This window comes from Hemitrygon akajei, chromosome 4, assembly GCF_048418815.1.
Source record: "Hemitrygon akajei chromosome 4, sHemAka1.3, whole genome shotgun sequence".
NCBI lineage: Eukaryota > Metazoa > Chordata > Chondrichthyes > Myliobatiformes > Dasyatidae > Hemitrygon > Hemitrygon akajei.
This window is the reverse complement of record NC_133127.1, coordinates 50,877,652-50,884,335: the sequence shown is the minus strand read 5'-3', so window position 1 is coordinate 50,884,335 and position 6,684 is coordinate 50,877,652. Positions and strand designations below refer to the sequence as shown.

General features: G+C 41.5%; 1 protein-coding gene across 4 annotated transcripts in view; it reads left to right on the top strand.

The window, feature by feature from the left end:
• Window positions 1-426: 426 nt before the first annotated feature.
• Window positions 427-6,684, top strand: part of LOC140726324 (chondroitin sulfate N-acetylgalactosaminyltransferase 1-like) — a 186,964-nt gene continuing 180,706 nt past the window's right edge. For 3 of the 4 annotated variants that reach the window (XM_073042558.1, XM_073042562.1, XM_073042556.1), the window contains exon 1: window positions 909-1,189. The gene's annotated coding sequence lies outside the window, so the exon portion shown is untranslated. Of the gene's footprint in view, window positions 516-908; window positions 1,190-6,684 lie in introns of those variants that run through there. The other variant, XM_073042561.1, reaches the window with a different exon arrangement.

Here is a 6,684-nt window from a genome sequence, read left to right as displayed (position 1 = left end):
GCTGAAATGTGTCTGTGCAACATGACTGCGGTACTTTTCCTTTGACTAGTATAGCAGCAAATTTTTTAAATTTCAAGTGCTAAAACTTGATCTTAGCCAAAGGGCTGAGTTGTAATTGCTTCCATGAATTTCACAACAGCTTTGTGATCCTGAACTCCTTTAAAAAGGTAACTTGCCACCTAAAACCTTTCCCTTAAGGCTTTAAGTGCAGTAAGAAGATTCCTAATGTGTCTTCTAAACAGTGGCAGATTCCAAAATGAGTTCAAGTGACATTTTTATCACATGGATATACCGGTAAGTGGCATCAGGCCACAAACTCTTTTGAAATTCATAAGGAGCTTCTGTTTACGGGAGCCTGCAACTTGGGCAACTATTCCCTGTGGGGAGGCTTTGGGATTCATTTTGTCCAGTGACCAGGAGGATTGCTGTGCTTATGTGCTGCACGTGCGGGCTGAATGCAGACTAGCCTTCCATCAATGAGACGTATACAGCTGGGCTCCGCAGAGACCAGGCCTGTGAGTAGCCAGCTTCTTGGGGCACAGCAGCAGAGTACAGTTTGAAGCTGCAGTGAGAACTGTATTCACCGTTACTGCTACACAGTGGAGCCTTTGACGCAATACTGAAAGGAAAATAGGGCTAGCTTTCTCTTTCCTCAGCAGCCTGTTTGGCCAGGGCTGGGGTCTGCGGTTTCTTCCGCGTCCCACTGGGAAATCGGTGTGAGAATCTGGGCAGTGCTGAGTTGCAATGGGATCCCTTTTGAATTGTTTGCTTTCAGAAGCAGCTGAGCTGAAAGCAAGTCTTTCTTTCATTCTGTCAGCATTTGAACCTCGGACTGAAGTATTTTCTTCGGTAGTGTTACTTTAACAAATTCTCTCGAAGTTAGACCTAACACAGTAAGGACTGAGATCAGCCTCGTTGTCTGATTTACACTCTAAAGACCACCTCAACTTTTAAGATCAGTTTTTATCATATTAAGGAATATTTTTAAGAGAAGCTTGTTGTCCACCCCTTTAGAGATATATCTGGGTGCAACACCGAACTATCTGTAGCTGTGTGAATTCAACAGGAATTTTCCCCTTTGCTTCAGCTCTCGTGTATTGCTTCCATTCAATGGACTGTTATATTTTTGGGGAAAAGCAAGTCTGATAATGAGTGAATTAATTCTACCTGCAAGTTTTCTGGTCAAAAGGTAAGTGACTTATGCCTCATTATGCCTTCTCATTGAATGTTCTTAATAGAGCAAATGTCAGTTAACATTAATTCAGCTAGGCATTGATAATTCTCTCTTGTGTTTTGCACTCTGTCTCTTAAGTATTATGGAATGGGATTGTACACAGAACTGTCTATGTTCTCTTATACGTTATTGAGAGGGGTTAGGTATCTGCATTTTGTGCTTTCTATTGCACAACTCACAGAATGATCAACCCAATTTATTTTGAAATGTTAATACATTTTTAAAAAGCCTTCACCCCTGATGCATGCAGTAGATGTGCCTGTATCTCTGCCTACTTACAGCTCCTATCCAGATGGTTTCAATCCCCTCCAGAAACTGGCCTGATTGGGAATTCACCAAGCAGAGAATTATAATGATGGGGCTCAACCTCATACCTACCCTTTGACATCCTGTACAGAGATTCCATGCTGTGCTGCCTATTAATCCCCCATTAATAACCTTGCTCTCCTCTGAACCAGATGAGTCAGTACCATATTAGTTCAATGTCAAAGCGGGCAATATCTTGAAAAAGACGTGTGTGTGTGTGTGTGTGTGTGTGTGTGTGTGTGTGTGTGTGTGTGTGTGTGTGTGTGTGTGTGTGTGTGTGTGTGTGTGTGTGTGTGTGTGTGTGTGTGTGTGTGTGTGTGTGTGTGTGTGTGTGTGTGTGTTTGATATAAAGGCAATGATGACATAGTTGTCAGTTATAAAGACTAATCAACAGTGTTATCATATGAAACATTTTAACATTTGCAACCACTCTGAAGGAAACTAATTTAAAAAATCATTTGCAAGAATTTCAACGGTTCTGAAGAAGGTTAACAGCACAAGTACACTTGAAGATGTTGGTTGTTGAGTTACTGATTGGATTTGGTGGACTGAAAGTGTCATGGAATCCCAAGGCATGAGCGTTTGTGTTTAGTAAGAAAGTTCACATACAGATCTTAAACACTGGAAGTGAAGTGACGGATTTCCAGTATGTATATGGGGAAAGGAAGAGGTCCATTAGGGGTGGGAACCTTGATTCAATTTGGAATTTGGCAGGAACAAGAATCGACAGTCTCATCCTATGTGCATGCTGCTATAAAGAGGCAAGTAGCAAAAAAAATTGTAGAACAAAAATCAAATTGCTGGAGCAACTCAGCTGGTCAGGCAGCATCCATGGAGGCAGAGGGATGATTGATGTTTTAGGTAGAGACCCTATATCAGACAGAGAGAGAGAGCTAGTATAAGGAGGTGAGGAAGAGGGGTAAGGCAGGAGCTGGCAACCTATAGGTGGTTCCCAGTGAGACCATGAGACCTTCAGCACGAGATATTGATGGGCAGGTGGAGCCGGGGAGAAAGGCACAGGAATAGAGACAGAGGCTGGGAGGCACTCTAGATTCCAGCATCTGCAGTTTCCAGTACCTCCAAAAATAATGCACTCACTGGAATATCAGGAGATCGTTGAGGGCAGAATAAGAGGAAAACAAGGTGAAGGAATAATTCTGTTTCTCTTGGCAACGACTATCCAATCCACAATATCTCCAATATGTTGATTTTATATGTACTAGTTCCTAATGATTTTGTCTAGTGATAAAAGTTGCATAGTGTGGTAAACTATGTATATCTGTCTGGACACACCCCTCTGCTGACTGCTCCTGTGGCTCCACCCACAGACCCCTGTATAAAGGCAATTGGAGGCACTGCTCCTCCCTCAGTCTCTGAGATGCCATGCTCCCTTTTGCTGCTAATAAAAGCCTATCGTTCGCCTCCTGTCTCCGAGAGTTATTGATGGTGCATCACATAGATATTTTAATAAGAAGATGATTGTGATCCAGAGTTGTGTTCTTTGATTAAATGAAGGTATGCAGTTTAGCCAAATGAGCCAGCAGTCCATTGTCCTCCCTGAGACAGCAATAGCATGTTTGATGCGAATGGCATTGATAACTGTGAAATATCTCAGGAAGAATTCTGCAAACTTCTACATTTCAGTGGCCTCATGTCAAGGTAATTCACTGCCTAAAAAATGAGGTTCTCCTTAGACAATTTCAGACCCAGTGAGAAAGCTACTTCATACATAGAAATCAGTGATAGCAAATCAATTCCCTTCAAAGCAAGGCCAAAATAAAATCAAAGACTACTGTTCTGCCTTAATACTAAAGAGCCATTCATTCAGGGAATTATTCTGGTTTTAGATCATGAGATGGGAAGCATCACAAGGAAATCAATTTGCCCTGAAGCAATTTGTTGACGAGGCAATAATTGCAGTGTTGCAAGTGTTCCTAGCCATTATGCTATTCATGGATTTTGCCACAGTAACAGTGTTACTCTGTCAGTTCTCAATAGGACCCAAATCCTTTATTGTGAATATTTGCATATGCTGCTTGTCATGCAGAGGGATAACACGTGTCATAACCTTGGATAAAGCAAAGCCTAAGAATGGAAAAGCACACAAGCATGGCACATTTATACTTCGATAATAAATTTCCTTTGAACTTTGAACTTGACCAGAATCTTCATTATTAGTGTGCTTTGTTTAGAGTGCTCATACAACTTACCATTTGCACCCAACATGTCACCAAAATTATTTTCAACACTTTTTTTCAGATCCATCCTCTCTTAATGCCTAGAAGAACAAGTCTAGGAAGTACACGAGTGTGGTACTGTGAGGAAAAACTGTAGCCAAATCCCACTTGTTTCATTTGTAGCAAATCCATAGGAACAGATTGATGAATTCTGAAACTTGCAAACACAGAACTGGAATTCACAGAACCTAAAATCCATCTAGTAGCTGGAACTTGTGTCACTAGTTGTTGGAGAATATGGAGTAAGTTTCATCAAAATAAGGAATTTCAAACTTTAAAGATGCATTTTCTGAAATAGTGGAAGGGCTTTTTTGCTCATCCTAGCTATCTGTTGTTAGCATGCTGAATGAGGGGTAGATATTTGTCAGGGCACCAGGGATAACTCCTTCTTCCTCAGTAGAATATACAAGAACCCTACTACAGAGTCCAATTGAAATACACCTCCAGTAATGCATCATTTCCTTAAAATTGTCTAACTGACTTTTGGACATGTTTCCAAAGTGAGTCTTGTGCATATATCCTTCAGGTAGGTGAAATACAGTCACTCTGAACCACACCTGATTCAGATTTAGATTTATTGTCGCTGACATATGATGTGAAATTTATGTTTTGCAATACAGTACAAAAACAAAAAACAAAACAGATATAAATCAATATTGTAAATAAAAAGGAATAACATGAGGGTGTTCGTGAGTTCATAGACCACTCAGAACTCTGATGGCAGAGGGGAAGAAGCTATTCCTAAATTATTGAACAATGATCTTTGAGCTCCTGTAACTCCTCCTGGATGGTAGCAACAAGAAGAAAGCATGTTATCAGCCGTGAGGGTCCTTAATAACAGAAACTGCCTTCTTGAGGATATCTTCAATGGTGGGGAGGATTGTTCCTGTGATGGAGCTGACAGAGTCTTTAACACTCTGCTGTCTTTTGTGCATTAGGGGCTCCATACCAGGTGGTAATGCAACCAGTCGGAATGCCCTCTACTGTATAACTATAGAAATTTGTTAAGTCTTTAGTGACAAACCAAACCTCCTCAAACTCCTAACCAAGTAAAGCCACTGGAGAGACAGTACATGGCTCTACTATACCAGTATACTCTATTGCACAGCCATGCACTTCAGCAATGATTAAATTATAGCCTTAGTAATCCAGACCCTTATTTAAGAAAGGAAAAATGGAGTTTAAATTTCCTTAGCAGCAATGGAATTTGTATTCATTTATTAACTTTCGGTAGTTTAAAAATAATAATGATAGCAATAAAGTTACCAGTTACTGAAAAAACACTTTTGTTTCGCCCATTTCTTTCTGAGGAGCAAATCTGCCAAGTAGTCTTTATCTAGTCTGTTTTCTTTTCTAACAGTAGTTTATTCCGTGATTACAGGAATACAATAATACAGTACTTCATGATACTACTTACAGTTTCAAATAACACGGTCATCACTATGCAGAATCCACTTGGGTCCGTCAGGCGTCCACTGGTCCTGGACATCCTCCATTGTACCTGAGGATACCATGCATTCCTTCTCTAGGGACACACAAGCACAGATGCAATCTCAGAATAGGAGCAGGCAATCGGCTCAGGCAGGACCCTTGACAGTCCATCCATCCCCTGGACCTGTGAGTGGCTGCCTTGGTCAGGACCAAGAGCAATTTGACTAGAGGTTCCCCCCAGTCGACCCCTGGTCTAGTCTTTTTTTGATATTAAGCTTGCAGTAACTTGGTTAATGAATACACTGTCAATTAACAGCATAACAAGCCACTCATGGTGTACTATCATTGCTGGGTTAAAACAAAACTAAGCTGGACAGACCATTCATCATCAACCTAGCCACTCAGTAGGGTGTGAGCAAGTTGTTCCCAAAGCAGCCAATCTTGAAAAGGTCTTTGCATGAAGATCTCTTTACAGCGGCAGTTCCCAACTTATTTCATGCCATAGACTCCTACCATTAACTGAGCACTTCAGGAAACCCAGGCTGAGAACTTCTGCTTTACAGGAACTTAAATTGGTAGAGTGTCCAACAGATGTTAAGCAAGAACCTAACTTATCAAACTTACAGATTCATACAGAATATTCCTTCATAATTTGGGGGTTTATTGTCCCCAGTGACAGCACAGAGTCACAGTAGTATACAGGGACGGAGCGAGGAAGGGGCTGGGGGGTATACTGGAAGGAGTTTTCCTTGCCCATGTTTGACTCACCATAAGTTTTCCTGTAACCTCTCACATAGAGGAAGTGCTGGAAACATTAAAGGGCACAGAATTTGCTCTCACCAGGGATGTTTCTGTCTTATCAGATTGTAAAAGACACGAGTGGCATAGTTAATCTGAGGCAGGTACTGAGAGAAGGATAAAGCCTTTTGCCTGTCTCCTCACCACTGGCAGATGCATCAGCCTGTGACAGCAATGCTAAGATAAGTCATTGTGGGAACAATCTCCCACCTTCACTCTGTAGACATTCTCCATCGATTTATGTGTCACCGTCTCAGTGGTAACTTGAACAGACTCAGAATACATCTGGCAGCAAATGAAACTCCGAGGAGCATCATCAAAAGCCGAAGCGTTGTCAAAGTCAAAGTCGAATTTATTGTCCTGTGCCCAAGTATGTGTACACACAGATGAAATAAACCTGCTTGCAGCAGCATCACAAATACAAAGCATCAGATCGATAGCATTGCAGAATAAATATATGGAGCCAGTGATCATTAATGGAGAATGTGTGGAGCAGGTTAAGACCTACAAGTATCTGGGAGTACAGTTAGACGAGAAGCTAGACTGGACTGCCAACACAGATGCCTTGTGCAGGAAGGCACAGAGTCGACTGTACTTCCTTAGAAGGTTGGCGTCATTCAATGTTTGTAGTGAGATGCTGAAGATGTTCTATAGGTCAGTTGTGGAGAGCGCCCTCTT